The 16147-nt window shown below is 38.9% G+C and overlaps 1 protein-coding gene across 5 annotated transcripts in view; it reads left to right on the forward strand.

The window, feature by feature from the left end:
- NKAIN3 (sodium/potassium transporting ATPase interacting 3) overlaps positions 1-16147 on the forward strand; it is a 351381-nt gene that overhangs the window by 265596 nt on the left and 69638 nt on the right. The window lies entirely within an intron of this gene.

Consider the following 16147-nt stretch of genomic DNA (forward strand, 5'->3'; position numbering starts at 1 on the left):
AGTACTAGTTTATATTTAACCATGGTATTTGTTCTTTCCTGGGACTCTGCATTATCAGAATACTTTGCTTCTGTGATCTACATTTTGTAGTTGCCACACCATTCAAAAGCTGCAAGTACAAGAAGTCTTTATAAAAAGTGCAGTGCAGGAAGCGCTGGGGCTGGATGAGTCTTGGCCACAGTCTTTCCTCAATCTGATGGCTGCTTCTGCATGTGATTAAATGGTTGGTTGGCATGAGCACAATGTGATCTCCTAGAAGTAGTAGCTCTTTCCCTGTATAGCTGTGTATCATATGTAGCAGCCTGCCTACCCCAAGGGGGTGCACATAGGTCTAATGTCTGGAGCTATACTGAGAACATAAAAATTTAATGTGTACAAACTTAAAGAAATATTGGAATGTAAAAGTATAAAAATGATGTAATAATTATAAAGCATTAGATGTCACAGGCTTTCCGTTTCTTGTGGAGTGACTGATTGTCTGGAACAATCATAAATAAATTCTGGATACAATTCATTGCAACTTCAAAATGTTCCAGGAACATAGATGGCTTGATTGTGAATTAAATAGTTGCCAGTTTCAGATGCTGCTTTTGATTGGTATACACAATATTAAAATTGAAATCTCATATGTGAAGTAAGGTTTTCCTCCAGTATCTTCTTGCTATCCCATCTGTGACATGTTGTGGTTAGCATACTATGAGTCTGTACTTACTGTACAGTTCAGTTTCCATTCTGAATTCTAATTTAGGCTTGTTTAATTTACTGACATACAGGACAGAAGTCACCACCTGGATTATCAGACTTGTTGCAGTTTCCTTCCATTTTCTGGGTACTGGTGCCCTAAGGAACTTCCCATTCAGTTTGGATACAGAACTGCGTTCCTAATTGGGGTACCAGTTTCAATTGTTGGTTAAAAGGTCATTTAGGTTGTCTTTTTACAGTACTGAGGAACTGTAGACTAGAAGGTCCTTCTTTTTTTCTTTTCCTAGTAGCTAGGAAAAGGTCTAAAAATTTCTTTTTAGACCTTACAACATACTTAATTTTCATAACATTTTTATGTATCAGTAGTAGCGTAACAAACTATTTTACAGTGTAACAAAAACTTTATTGGCATAACAAATCATTTTATACTGCTAACCCTTGTCCAAATGACTGGGAAGGTGAGCACTTCCATTTAGTAGGGAGTTAGAGCCTCTGTAAGAAGAAATCCCTCCAGGGCTAAATATTGGATACCTGTTGAGAAATATAACTCATTAGCAGCAGTTCTACATTTTTGAAAGGTGGCTTTTTATTGAATTTTTTTTAACTCATATAAAAATTTTTATATGCACAGAATGCTGCAGCTGTGACTACCTTAGGCCCTACTTCAGGGTATAGGCTTGACAGTCATTTACTTAATTCTAACACAGTAAGGCTCTTTTTGCATTTGCTTTATAGTTATTTCTTAAAGAGTAGCTTTGCATCTCATCCTGATTCTGGGTGGCTATTGAAATGATTTGGAGTTGAAGGGGTTAAACGCTTTTTCAAATTGGGGGGAAAATTAAGAGAAATATTAGAGAATGGGATGCAATTGATAATAAAGAAAAAATATATTTAATTTGTGTGTTTAAAATCTGCATTTATTTGATGTAGGGGCACAGTACATATTATTTTGATGACTAAATCCTTCCGCACAACACCTTTAATTTTAAAATTCTAGGCAGATCATCTTTACGGAAACCTGAATTTTCAGAGAACAAATTAATATTACAGTCAAAATGGTGACAGCTTAGCAACTTTGAGAAGGACCCTTCGTACAGTCTTTGTTGTTATTTGAAAATAGTAATGCACACTGAGAATGTTAAATGCTAGGCAGACACTCTCTTCAATAGCCTGAGCCTTAAAAAGTTCTTGAAGCGATTGTGAAGAGTTTTGTATTAGAGTCTGAGACTAATTTCACAGTAAGTCCACAGCTACATTGTGAAGCAAAGGCTTCCAAGCGAGGGTTCACTGAGGTAGCTCTGGAGTTAGCAGTCAGGTAACTTCATCAGTGCCAGAAAAAAGCAAAACTAATTCATTTTGGCAGAGCAATAGTCTGACACAACGAGACTGCTTCTGGGGATGGGAGCAATTACCTTCTCACAACACTGCGTTGCACAAGGTAAGGTTAACTTTCCACCTGGTCTTATCACTGTATGGAAGACCTGTACCTAAAACCTAGACCTCTGAAGGAATGGGGATGAAAAGAAAGAAAAAAAAAAAACCCAAACCACAAAACATTTAAGCTGTTCGGCATATTGATGCTGACCAAATGCAGGATATTTTGGAGAAAAGCAGTGGTTTACTTAGCAGAGGTCCATCTATTGCCTCGCATAAGTGTCAATTATTGTAACCCCTAGGTGACTGCTGGACCTATAGATGAGGAACACACAAGAAAACCACTCCTGAAGAGTTACCTCATTTTCACTACGCTACAATGCCAGGCAAAATTGTAATATAGGGAGACTAAGAGTACTGAATCTTTTTCATAGTGGAGTGAAAAGCAGTGAACGTGTCTGCCTAAGGTAAAGTTAGGCACTAATCCATGGAGAGCAGCTTGTCAGTAACATTACCAAGCAAAGAAACATAGCCAGAAAAATATATTACTTTCTACACAATATTGTATAAAATGAAGTTGTAATATCAGAAGTACAAGAAAAAGCACTCCTGGCAGTCAAATTGGCAGTTGGACACCGTGGTCACTGTGAGTCTGAAAGATTCTCCTGCAAGATGGACAGACTACATCTATACACATAAATTAAGTGTGCCAAGGGAACTAGGTACTGAGGCCAGCTGGCTCAGAACAGCTCACATCTCTGCTAATGGTCTCAGCCTCTGAAACAGACTGGTGCTTTCAAGCCACCCACTGGGAATAATCCCTGGGATTGTTCTCCTGGCCAAAACTGTGCCTGGGAACTGTGTGGGAAGAGTGCTGGCTGGAGCAGGCCAAACTGACACGCATGCAGCAGCATAGGTGATGGCGTGCCGTTCCAGGGATGCTCGCAGGCATGCGGGAGTTCCCTCCTATTGATGCAGTCTTAGCAGGAAAACATCCAGCGACAATTTGTTACTGCAAGTGGGACAAGGCAGGAGATGGCAGGAATGGCCTATATATCTGGAGGGGTGTAGAAGTCAGTGGTTTATGTCAACATTTTATTTTTTAAATCTTTGCCAGAGAAAATTATCCCCTACCTTTTTGACATGGTAGAGAAATGTATGTTTTCACATGACATTTCATGCATACAGTGACATTTATAACAGTATACAATGTCAGGAAAGCAATATGGATTAATTTCATGAGTTGTTATTAATATCCCCCTTTGAGGTTAGCTAATTCCACCAATGATTGAACTGGGGATGGTGGTGGTTTTCCATTTGTGGTCATTCTGTCCTGTTAATCTCTTCTACCATCCTAATGCAGGAATGTGTCAGAACCTCCAGCCCTGTATTAAGCAACATACAACTGTCTTGTATCTATCGTTCTGCCACTTTCTCCCCAGATGGAGAACAGGGTGTGAAACTGAGGCTTTGTCTGGATAAGCATTGAGTTTCTGCATCATTTTTGAATGTTTTTTCACTCTTGGACATGTGCCTTCTTGATGTGCAGACAGAAAAGAAAGCTGAAAACACCTTGAACTGCAAGGCTTGAGATGTTCTTTATTGTGGCAATTTATTTCATTTATAGTTGGCCTCATTCTGGCCCCCGAGAAAGATCCGTCTTTTGTGTAAATGGCGGAGTGAAGATACTACAGAAGTAGTGGGGCTGCTGACCATAGTTTTGATCTGAAAATCTTTCTCTGGTTTTCTAGAGACCAATGGGGCCAGAACCATTAGAAGAGTTTGAAGACAAAGTTTTTCTTCCTTCAGTATTAGTTGCCTTGGTCTGTAGCATGCATTCACTCTGGTAGAGGAACACATCTGGTATGGGTATAGCAGTGTGACATTATGGAGGCACCTTTCATCGTTGTAGTAGTTAAAGGTGGACAACCTCATACATGGGTATATCTAACTATGGGTCTTCATTCAAGAAATGACAAAACCACATATAAATGGTCACTGTCTTCCAGGATTTGAGTTGGAAAACAAGAGCATATAAAACACAACCACTAAAGTACACATCCCAATAAGATGTCTTCCCAGTGCACCTCTCAATTCCTGAATCTATAAGTACTGTATACTTTCCATGTATGCCGTGTGCAGATGGCTTTTGAATATCTCCAAGGAGACTCCACAACCTCTCTGGGCAACTTACATGAGGGCTCAGTCACCCTCACAGTAGAAAAGTGTTTCCTGAAGTTCAGAGGGAACATCCTATGTTTTAATTTGTGCCCATTTCCTCTGGTCCTGGCACTGGGCACCAACAGGAAAGAGCCTGGCTCCATTCTCCTTGCACTTTTCCTTCAGTTATCAGTAAAATCCCCCTGAGCTGCTGTTCTCCAGGCTGAATGGTCCCAGCTCTCAGCCTTTCCCCATGTGAGAGATGCTCCAGTCCCTCCGTCATCCTTGTGGCCCTTCTCTGGAGTGCCTCCAGTATTCCCATGTCTTTCTTGTACTGGGGAGCCTAGAACTGGACACAGCTTACTAGGCATGGGCTCATCAGTGCTCAGTAGAGGGTAAGGATTCTCTCCCTTGACATGGTGGCAGTACTTCGTCTAATGCAGCCCAGGACCATTCACCTTCTTTGCAACAAGGGCACATTGCTGATGTTTGTTCAACTTGATGTCCACCAGGACACTCAAATTGTGCTCTGCAGCATTCCAGCTGGGTGGCCCCAGCCAGTACTGGTGCCTGGGGTTGTGCAAGACTTTGCTTTTCCTCTTGTTTGCACTTCATGAGGTATGTTACACTAAAAAAAAAAAAAAAAAAAAAGGATATTTCTAGCACTTACCTCGTTTTCTGTAAAAATAGTACTTGCCTGTCCAAAAGATTCATAATTATTGATTGATATCTATTAATGCTGATTAATGCTGAACACTTCTAAAAATTTGATCATAAAGTTCTTAGAGCTGTCATCCTTATATTTGCAGGTTCTCCTGTTGTAATTAACCAGGTAGGATGATTTCAAATATTTTGAATTTTCACTACTATTATGAAAATTCATAATAATGCAATCATGCCTGTCATACAGATCATTAGTTCCTCTTATTTTTGAGGAATTAATTCCCCTTGCATTTTCCTCCCAGTTCTCTGATGTCTTAAATGTATATTCTCTCCGTGGAACATACAGCATCTCTTCCATAAGGAAATTATAAACAATGCGATCTGATTACATTATTTCTGGATCTCTGTCACTGGTCAGCACCACATACTGACCCCATGCAGTTGTCTCACTTTGTGAATTATTTCTGCCCTGTTGTCCTCAAAGAATCTACTAAATGTTGATTATTTAATATAAAAATGAATTGTGACATTTAGTAGACTTAAATGCTTTTCTTACATCAGAGAAAAGTAGAATTTAATTAACAACCATATTTAGCACAACAGACATTAAAATGGAGATTATGAATCCTGTGTAAATAATTAATGAGGGGAAACATTGTGGCTATCAAGCTATAAAGAGACTTAGATTGGGGGCAGTGCCAGCATGACTTAATGAAGTTCAGATCATTGACCAAGCTTTTACTTCTGAGCCGTAAGTTTGAATTCTTTTGGGGTTAATTTGGGTGGTTCTTCCTCTATCCCTAATGTTAAGTTTGCCTTCTCTCTGCCTTTTGAAAAGCTCCAGGAGTTTCTCCAAAAGAGGTTGCAGAGCTGCTTTTGTCCCTCCCTTTGGGCAGCCAGAGCTGCAGTTTTCTTCGTATTCATTTAAATGTAACAAAAGGGCTAATGATATCAATATATAATGTGGTTCCTTTGAGGGACTGCAGCAGCCCTTTTTTCCCATTAGTTATGGCCCTGTTGTTTTCATAATTGGGCAGAAAAGGATACTAGGAGGCACATCACAAATGTTGTTCTCTGAAGAAAATTGCTGCAGGGGCTGACACCAGTGCTCAGCCAGGTTCCTTACTCTCTTTCCATTTCCTTGAATGACGTGTGATTGATGAAGAAAGCCGGTCAACATCAGCATGTGACAGAAAAACATGAGGTAATTTAGTGTTAAGGGCTACAGGAATGGTACATGAGCAAAATTTAGTTGTCCTGGAGGTATTACATATTTTCTTGAATTTTGCTTCCAACTTTTCCACCTTTTTTGTTTAGGAAACAGTTAACATGTTTGTTTCCATAATAAATAATTGGCATGGAAGATTAACTTTACATTGTCTGCAGAGCTGAAGATCAACATTATTCCAAAGAGAGTATACAAGATACACCCGTTCATCATCATCCTCATAGCCAGGAACTCTTATCTCTTAGCTAAGTGAATAGTGATTTAAGGTGGGCTGTTGCCTTCTCAAAGATGCATGAGTAAGTTTAGAATGATCACCAGATCATGAAAGTTCGGAAGAACATTTTAAGCCTGAGCAGTGTTGCAGAGGAGCTGCCAGTCCCTGGAACAGACTGCAGAGAAGGCAGCTTGTGCAAATGGCTTTTGAAGTTACCCCCAGTCCTTTGTAGTAGTTGCTTTATTGTGTTTTTACAGCAATCTATTCTTTGGGTAGTTCCAACAATGTTTATAATATTAGATCAGGGATTCATACAGCCCTTTTCCAATATCAAGCCTGCAGTGTTAAAAAAACATAACCAAGAGAAACAAAATTAGTGAGAGATTGTGTCTGTGCCTATGTTCTAGAGATGACCTTGTCCTTTCTCATTAGGTTTAGTTAGACCACATTATGAATGGTAGTGCATAGGTAGTAAAATACGCAAGTGTATTTCTCTAATTACTAGTCTGGGTCAATAAAGCCACTACATGAGACAGAATCAAGAAAAATCTGTGGTTTTTACATCTCAGTTGTCCTTTACAGGGGCATCTGCTTTTTCTAGCAGCTCATTTAAAAGTAACTGAAACCACTGATATTATAGTTATTTGCATGCTCATTTATTCACTAACTGCTATGATATGGATTTGTGAAAAAGAGACAACTTCTGCAGCGGAGCTGGCTAAAGGTGAGGGGATAGGGAACAGGAATTTAAGCACTCACTATATAGTAGTGCCTTCACCTTGTCAACTAGTCAATATAACAACTAAATTGTTCTAGACATTTTGCAGCACTTGATATAGATTTGTTTCCCATTTTACATGAAAAGTACTATGGCATTTTTTCAATATTGTACAAACATTTCAATGAAATTGTGTGCAGGTATGAAATATTTACATGAAGAATATCTAGAGTAAAAATAAAAGTTGATTGCTTATTTTAATTTTTCTGGAGTTCATTAGTATTTCAGTAAAAATGATGCAGAAGCACTGGAGATAAATGGAAGATTTAGAAAACATCATGTTTTTCCCCTTCAAATTTTGCAACTTAGTTGCTGTAATTCTCAGATACTTTCATTCAGATCCATTTCCAGTATTTTCAAGTTAACCTGAACTGACACTAAACAGGGAACTGCAACAGCCCAGTACATGGTACTTAGTGGTCACTGATTCAAATACTAGGCAGCACCTCTGCAAATAAGCAGGAGAGATGATGGAAAAAGTAAAAACATGTTAAAATGCCTCTGCAAACTTGTATGCCTACATGCTATCTTGAGAACTGAGCAGAATTCTGAATTTATGTTACACTGGGAAACTGGAAATTATGAGAGAAAGTGGGAAGTGGAGCAAAGATTAGCAATTTAAAATTTTTTTAGAGGGCAAGGAAATCCAACTTTTTTTTCATTTAGAAAAACTGAAGCAATATTTCCTTTGTACATTAGGGATATTTTATTGACTGTATTGTCTGAATCTGTTAACTGTTTGATGGGCCGCTGGGACACCAAAGATCCTGGAAATTCCTGTTTAAGCAAGACCACGATGGTCCCAAGGATATTTGTCTTCATCCCTCTTGGGACACTCCTGAGCTTTCAGCAACCTCTGTGTCAATCAGCACATCATAGTTTCCTTAGAAGGTGGAATCAAATTCATGCCTTTCTACCATGCTGCAACTCAGTGCAAAAAGCACTTCTCTGTCTCCAGCAGTGTGCTGTTTCAGGTTTGCTCTGGTTGCAAACTTGATAAATCCGTCAAGGAAATGAACTTCTCTAGGCTAAGTGTTCACATGGTGATTGACAGCTCTGCCTGAATGGGCCTTTGTTTTGTTTTGTTTTGTTTTTATTTCCAGAAAATGCAATTCTAATTGATTTTTTACATTAAGACATGCTTTTAAATAATGAAAATGTATTTTACTAAGTGGGTCTGATTCCTTAGCCTGCATCTGCACGTTTAGCGTAAAGGATGCTGGCAAAACAGAGGCAAGCCTCACGCTACAGTCTCACTGATCCTAAAGTCAATAGATCTGTGCTCACTTATGCTCATCAGGCTGATTCCTTCTGCATTTCATAGTATATATCTATGTGATGAGGCTTTCTTATATGTGGGAAAAATATCCAGTGATTAAACCCCATCTCTGTGTGAGCTTCTACTGACAGGACGTTTTTCTTTTAATCATGTACTGAATTCACAGCCTAGCTCTTCCATTAAAATTTCTTGCCTGAATGTGACCTGACTGCAGAAAGAATTCTTCTTTCTCTCAACTGCAGTCCCCAATGATTTGCAATGCTCTCTGTTTTGTCCTAGGGAAACTGGAGAAGCCAGAGCAGGGATTTCACTAAACAAGCAATGAAACAGCTCATACTCCTCAAGCTTTGAGGGAATTATTTGGTTTTCAGCAAGGGACAAAGCCCATGAGTACATATGCTCCTCTCAGAACAATTCACAGAAAGAGAGACAAGGTTTTCTGGCAAAATATTTTTTGATTTAGGAAAATTGCAATCCAGAGTAAGTTTTGAAAGGTGTGTGGTCTGTAAATAATGCCTTCACAGCTCTTATAGCTAATGTTTCTGGCCCAAATTCTGTAGTACATTTGCGTATCTTTTGACTATTCTTTGTTCACCATCTACTACTGTGGAAGTTGCTGAAAAGCTTATTTTATGTATTTCCTTTATATTTCTGCAAAGCCAAGCAGGGACTCCCATGAGCAGATGCAAGTTCCAGCACAGGGTGTACTTCCCAGCACCCACAGAGGTGGCACATTTGGAAATGGGGCACGGTGGACTTGTTACAGGGCTGTTCCAACCTTGGCTACAAATACCCTCTTAGTTCCTATCAGCTCTGTTGTAGAAGGTGCTGGACATGGAAACAGAGGAGGCGACTGCCACGAAATTCTTCATTCACAGATCAAGGGTGTGTGTAGCTGTGTGGGGGAGAAGGAAAGGGGCAGCTATAGCCCATTCACACAGTTAGCAGAGAGCAGAGTTCAGGTGACACTGCGATATAACAGAAGAGACCAATTAAAAGTTTATACATGAGTACAGTCAAGAAAGATGCATGTTGATCAGTACCTAAGAAGTGATGTTTTACAATATCAGAGTAGTAATTTATGTAGAGTTGCATGATGAATTTGCCTTTTTTTCAGTTTGAATTTGTTTCTTCAGTAGTTGTTAGTCTTGCCTGAGGGAGTAAGCACTTTTAGTACACTTTTATAGAATGAAAGAAATGAGTCTCATATCATGGAAAGAAAACCAACAACCACAAGTGAGAAGGATGGTGGTTGTGGCTGTGGCTAGGAATAAGTATGTATAAGGATTTTTGTGTTCTCCAAAGGTTCAGAATAGAGAGAGATTGAGTGAAACGGATGCTTGAGGCATTTCTTTGCTGTAGTTCGATTACAATTTGAACAGGTAAGATTGCTAGTGGTCTTGAAAGGGAGACTGATGTGAATTACTTTTGGGCTTGTAAGTTTTTGTCTGATCTCAGTAACTATTCAGAGAGAACAAGGTCTTCTTAAAGTAGAAGCCTGAAAAGCAAATTTAATTTCTTCTCACCCTTGTATAATATGTAGAATACTTCAGTTGAAAAAATTGCTTACATGGAATGATAAAAATTATGAATAAAGCTGTTACTCCATGATTCTGATGTTCATCTGAATCAAAATGATAATTGAATAAACCAGGTATTGTGAAAGCCATCTGCTAGATCTCTCTCTGTATCTTTAATATAGGTAGAGAATTTTCAAGAAATCATTCCTAGTGATGTGGAACTTTTCTAGCTTAACTTCCCATTACCTTCTAAGTAAATTCCTCCTATGTAGATTAATTGATAATCATTGTGAATGACAGTTAAAAGTGGTAGATAATTAAACAGCCTCTGAAAATAACATGATCATTTCTATTTTTGTGATTAATTTATTTTTATCTTGTTTAATAACTGATAATGCACCTGATATATTTGCAGACATGCATCTGTATAAATTCAAATAACTAGCTAAAATTGAAAACTCAACACAGAAAACCAAACCTTCATTCTGGTCCCTTATACCAGGTAGCTTGATTGTTTGTTCAAGTGATACATCAGTTTCCAGAAAGAGTTTTCAAGAGTGAAATCCTGCATGGTGGATATTTGAAATACCCTTCCCATCACCTGTAGGCTTTTCTTACCTGGGTATCAGCCAAATTCACCAGACATTTGAAATTTCATCTGTATTTTAGAAGGCCGTGAGTTTAGTGTCCATGTGAGCAGAAAACAAACCATCAAAGTGATTCTTGACCAAAACCAAAATATAAAAGAAAAATAAAAATCTCTGTGGTTGATTTGTTATTTTTGGAGAGTGCTGGAAGCCAAAGTTTAATTCATTTGCAGACACACACTCTAGCCTTATTTAAACCCATTTCAGTCTTCAGTAACGAGAATCTCCATATCTGTGCCACCATGTTGCTCACTGGTAATGTGGGCCATATCTGCCTCATGCTACCAAGCTTTAACAATTGATACAATATATTAATTTATCATTATCCAACCTGGGACAGGGCCTTCCGACTGGAAAGCTGAATATATATAATTACCAATTTAGTAACTGTCTTGAGAAATTTTCCTATTACAAGGTTTGCTCTGGCCTTAACTTTTTTATTTTCTTGATCCTACATAAATGATGTAAAGATGGGACCTTAATTGGGCTTGTTGTACCAGACAGTTTGTCTGGTTTTTCAAACCATAAAAATTTTTCTAATGTGAGCTAGAATACGAATATAAAATTCTACTGGTAAAGTATAATGTGTCATTATCTTATCATATGGTATTCATTAATAATAGTAATAATATAACTCTCCCTAGCAATCTTACCTGACTACAATAGGATTCAAGTAATTAGACTCCAAGGAAAAAATACAAAAGTCTTCAGGATATTTTTAATCTGCTTACTTTTCCGCAGTCATCTGAAATAGAGCAGGAAATAAAAAGAGCAGTTCACCATTCCTCTGGAATGCTCTTCTTTCTCTATTAGTTTTGCTTATTAGTGGCATGTCCTCATGTTTCCTACACACTCATGCATGGCACAATTTCAATAGTCCTGTCTAAACCAATGAACCCAACAGGGCCACAAACTGAGTTTGAGTATCATCCTCTATTACCCATCATATGTGAATGTTAGCATCACGCTTTTGTTGGCCATGTGGCCACCAATGGGCAGATAAACCCAGCCTGTTTGAGCTGTGCAGGAGGACAGGTGAGGAGGACATAGGTGTCAAGGTGTGAGCCATGCCAGCCACACCATGGATTGTGCCTTGGCCTGATTTATTTACTCCTGCCATGTAGTCCATGGAAGCAAGAGTGCTGTGGAGTTTCTTTGCTTGGGTTTTCCAGTATACTGTCACAAGTGAGACATTTCCATGGTGTTTGTTCCAGGTGCAGTTACAAAAATTGTTAAGGGTTTGGGACTATTTTGGTCTTTTTGTTTGTTTGTGTGTTTGTTTCCTGTTCTCCTGTTTTTCCACACTGCCTGTCCAGTTTTTATGTGTAGAGAGAGGCTGTTGGCCAATTATGAGATTACACACAGCCCCACATTAATGAGAAGTCATACTTCACCTCCAGGAATTCCTGAGGCAGTATACTCAATTTTACCAGAATATGACTGCTTGGTACCATGTCAGTTTATTATTTCATACAAATACTTTTCAGGTGCTACACCAAACATGGTGTGATGTCCAATTTATTTTGTAATGAAGTGGCTGAAAGAGTCAGGTGTTTACGTTCAGTTTGAAGCTTTTCAGAAATTCAGCTTACTTTACTGATCTGTGGATTTTTTCCCCAGACAATGGAGATGGGACACCATGGGAGGTCTGCAGACAAAAAGCGTAAATAATGTTGAAATTTCCCAGGCACTTGTTTTTTCATGGAGTTATATTGGCAGATTGTCATACCCCCAGGCTAGGAATATTTTATAGCCACTGGTGTTTTCTCCTTTGGTCTATTAGTTTCAGTCTAGAGGTGCTGCTTGAAAACAGCTGAATAAGGATTTTTCTTTTTCATAGGGGAGTCATTCATTTTTATTAAAATATTGTAAACTAACACTACTAAAACACACCACCATTTTCAGCAGAAATAATTCTGGTAAAATAAATGTAAATATACAGTTGTAAAGCTGACTCAAGTGAAAAATAAGCCCCTGGGTGCTCATTGATAAAGAATTTATATAGGAAACAATGAATAAGGAGAAGATTGCCTAGACCTTGCAGTTTCCAGGACTTTCACAAATTTCCTAGCAGCATTATTGAACCTAGGGCACTCATTACAATAAATAGCGTGTTTCTAGACACTCATTTGTTTGTAAGGTTTTACAGATGAGGTGGAAGTTGTATTCCCTCTGGTGAGAAGGAATGAATCCATGTATTTGCTATGTAGGGTGCCTGATTTTATGAAAGACCAAAGAAATATCCCGATGATATATTTATTTCTAACTATTGGCATATCAAGTCGTCTGAGGGAATAATGTCATCTAGAAAAAGGCTTTATTCACTTAAAGCTCTCTTAACTTGCATTTATTTTTGTGTTTGAAATGCTTTGAACAGAGATGACATTGAAAAGCACTTGATCTATAAACTCTTCCAAACCAACTGCTTTACTTTCATATTAATATTCTCGACCTCTTTCAGGGAAGGGCGGGGGAGAGAAGTCTTTCAGCAGTAGATGTCAACATGGGGACTGTGTCTTCTGGGGTCTCCTTTAGAGCCTGAACAGAGATTCAAAGACTTCAAAGAGGGAATGGAGAGAGCTGGCAGATGAAGAGACACCAGACTTGTCTGCTGCCTGTCACCTAGGAAAGTTTTACCAGTGAATGAAGGACTTTCACAGTTGCAGCCTTTTCTCTCCTTTGAGCCAGCCACCCCAGGCACCACACTGTCCCATGGAGCCTGCAGCCGGGTGATAAGGAAACTGAGTCCCTGCTCTCAGCCCCATATTTCAGGCCCAGGGACCAGAACAGGGTCAAATGTCCTATGACTAGGGGTCTGACCTTGCTTTTGTCAACATCTGCATTGCAGGCTGAGTGACAAGGACTGTCTTGTGCATCAGAAACGATTACATTCCTCTTGCTGCCCCTGCTTCAACACCAACACCTGCTCCACAGATTAAGGCCCCCCTGATCTGCAGAGGAAGAGTTTTTGAGCATGGTGGAGATTGATTACTTCCATCCAGTGAGAAATTGAAGCACTTTATCATGTAAAATAAGGCAAACACACACAGTAAACAGAAATATCCTCAAATGAGTTAGGAACTTTGTAACTTACCCTGCTGCAGACGAGCTGGACTTTTGACAAAGGTTGTACGGAAGTTTTTCAGAGAATTAAGCATGAGCTTTCATTCTGCTTTTACTTGAGCAAAATTAAAAATGCAAACACAGCAAGTGGGATGTGGGATTATCTGTACAGCTTTGAAGTGGCAGTTGGACTGCATCCATTCATACGATCCAACGTGTTCAAAACAATAAAGATAAAAGTAATGCTTTACATGGAACATCATCTGTGCCTTTAGCATATGCAAAGACTTTGCCTTGAAAAGTTTTGCACATTTCCTTGGTGAATTAAATCCTTTTTTTTTTTTTGTCGGAATTCCTTTCATTTGAGGAAACAGAGGCTCTTGAGACTATAAGTGCATCTGCACAATACAGGATCACTTTCCCACTCCTTTCATCTCTTATTTTTCAGTTTCTAATTTGTCGCTGAAATCAGCATTTCAGTCTCTGGCCCAGATTATGATTTTCTGATAAAAGAACTTTCAACAGCAAATAAACTGAATAGTGTGGAACAACCAGAATAAATACAAAAAGACAAGACACATTTAGGGCTGAGTCTGACTGTTTACACCTGTCAGAAATCGCAGAAATTGCCAATTGTCCCAGTCATGAATATGTTAAATAGAAATTCACATCCTACACCTGAGCCATGTTCATTTTGAACATAAAATAGAATAATAAAAAGCCAATGCAGTATTCCTTTCTTGAGTCTGTAGAGTTAAGTTGTTTTTGTGTGTTTGCTCTACTTGGTGGTAGAATTCCCTATCAGGAGCAAAAATATAGGATGTACATGTACGATATATTGATTTGTTTTACAGAATATATTTATGTGAATATAAACTCTACAGTATATTGTTTTGTCCTTGAAGAATACATGCACTTCTAATCTGTGAGATGCCAAGTCACTGGGCAAGTACAGTTCTACATTGCCAAGTTCAAATTCTAGGTCCTTCAAGGAGCTCAAGTAGAAATTTAAAGAAAAACATGTTTTGTAATTGTGTTCTGTCAGATAGACTACATAAATACAGGAGCTGGGCTGGTTCACATCAGAATGCATTTGGTTATTCACTGCACAATGGACTGCATAATCCTATAAATATTTATGAGTAAACCACAGAGGGATTTACTCTTTCTTCCAGCATGTGGAGATTTTATAATGTGCACCATGTTAGTTCAAAGTAAAACCTAATGTTTTGGTTACTACTTAATACATCTAACAGCGTGGCTCTGCATCACATATGCATACTCTCTAGACAGTTGCTCACAGACAATATTTTGGAGCATAATTCAGGAGGAGCTGGTCTATGACCACCTCATTCTCAAAGCCAATACGTGCAGCATATGTTGGGGCTGAAGAAGATGTAAGGGCTCTGTGAACTAGTAGTTTTTAAATGAGTAGTTCAGAGGAAGCAATAATCCTAGTGGAAAGGAATGGAGACAAATGAAAAAAACCCAGGAGAATCAAATTAGACCTTATTGGTTGGATTTTTATAGGTACAATGGCTTTAAGAATGCCAACTGCCAGCTCCGTGAGCCTTACGGTCTGCAGAGCTGCCCTGTTCCTGAAATAGGTAATTAATTTGGAACACAGAAACAAGTCTAAGCTCAGTTCAAATTTAATATTAAAATCGTTCACCTGAGAGTGATTTCCATTCTTCCCTCATGTGCCTCTTCTGTGATTTTCTATTAGTCATAAAATAGACAGCAAATAATTTGCTCCCTTACCACTTTTCTCTTACCTGTCAACTTCAGGACCTTTTTTTTTTTTTCATCTCTCAATTGTTCTGAACTGAGGGCTAATCCACTTATGTTCCTCTTTTGACATTTCTCTCTGCTGATGATCAGTCATGTCATATATGTTCCATTCTGAAGAGTGGACATAGGCAAATGTCTTTGACTTCAGGTTTCCCTTGAACCCCAAATCTGGTTCTGTTGAAATCAGAATCTGTAATTCTGAGCACAGGAGATGCCAGAAATGGACTTGTGCAAGCAAATGGAAGATGAAGGTTTCCAGAACCTGTGGGAACAGGATAGCATTTAGTCAATAACCTTGTCACAGTTCTTGCAATATTGTCCTTAGTGCTGATAGTGTGCATTTACATTATATTAGCATTTCATTTTCTGACAAGAGTTGGCTTTTACAGCACATCTCTCAGCCATGCCGGCTTGCTTTGCTGTTGTTCATGTCAGGGAGCGGTCTCCAAGTACATGAGCTGGATTCCCTCTGCATGTAACTGAACTGGAAGATGAGCTCCTGGAGGACACATCAGGCATGAGAGCCCCAAATGGGCATTCAGCTAATGGGATCAGACCAGAGACAGACCAAAAGTTGAAGCCTAGCTAAAGCAGAAGAACGTGATATGTGTGTAGTGTGGGTATGAGGATCTCAGATCCGGCTGTTTGACTATACAGTTCTGTGCCTGTTGGTCTGCATTACTTGCTAGCATAGCCCTGGTCATCTTTGTCATTAAGGTTGCCTAGCC

The sequence above is a fragment of the Columba livia genome, chromosome 2 (assembly GCF_036013475.1).
Source record: "Columba livia isolate bColLiv1 breed racing homer chromosome 2, bColLiv1.pat.W.v2, whole genome shotgun sequence".
Classification (NCBI taxonomy): Eukaryota; Metazoa; Chordata; class Aves; order Columbiformes; family Columbidae; genus Columba; species Columba livia.